Source organism: Ochlerotatus camptorhynchus, unplaced genomic scaffold (assembly GCF_037179485.1).
Source record: "Ochlerotatus camptorhynchus isolate MF236.1 unplaced genomic scaffold, CSIRO-AGI_Acam_v1.1 ptg000232l, whole genome shotgun sequence".
Classification (NCBI taxonomy): Eukaryota; Metazoa; Arthropoda; class Insecta; order Diptera; family Culicidae; genus Ochlerotatus; species Ochlerotatus camptorhynchus.
The window spans coordinates 4,505,888-4,506,296 of NW_027040722.1; the positions used below are offsets into that span (position 1 = coordinate 4,505,888).

The window sequence follows — 409 nt, forward strand, 5'->3', positions numbered from 1 at the left end:
TAAGTTCATTATGTACACAAAGGCTACAGTATCTGTCAAATCTGATGAGTGACGTCACCGTGACTTGGACTATAGGTTCCGAAGTCGTCATATACCCTATTTCTCGATTACTTTTTTCAAAGAGGCGTATCTGCATTTGTAAACAAAGATTCAAATATTAGCTTGTCGAATCTCTTAGCACTCCCACGCAAACCAACACCATAATCCGAAGGGGTAATGTTTTCCCAACAAGATGATGTTGTTAGCTAGCTTGCGTGGGAGGGTTCAAATTTATTTAGATCTGCTATTCTACGTCCCATTGACAAAGTAATCGAACCTGCAAAAAAAAAGAGTCCCCGATCCTGCCAGGAGTCGAACCTGGAATCTTCTGATCCGTAGTCAGACGCGTTATCCATTGCGCCACAGGACC

General features: G+C 42.5%; 1 non-coding gene across 1 annotated transcript; it reads right to left on the reverse strand.

Moving 5' to 3' along the window:
* Positions 1-336: 336 nt before the first annotated feature.
* Positions 337-409, reverse strand: TRNAR-ACG (transfer RNA arginine (anticodon ACG)). The gene has a single exon. It is a non-coding gene; the product is annotated as a tRNA-Arg (tRNA).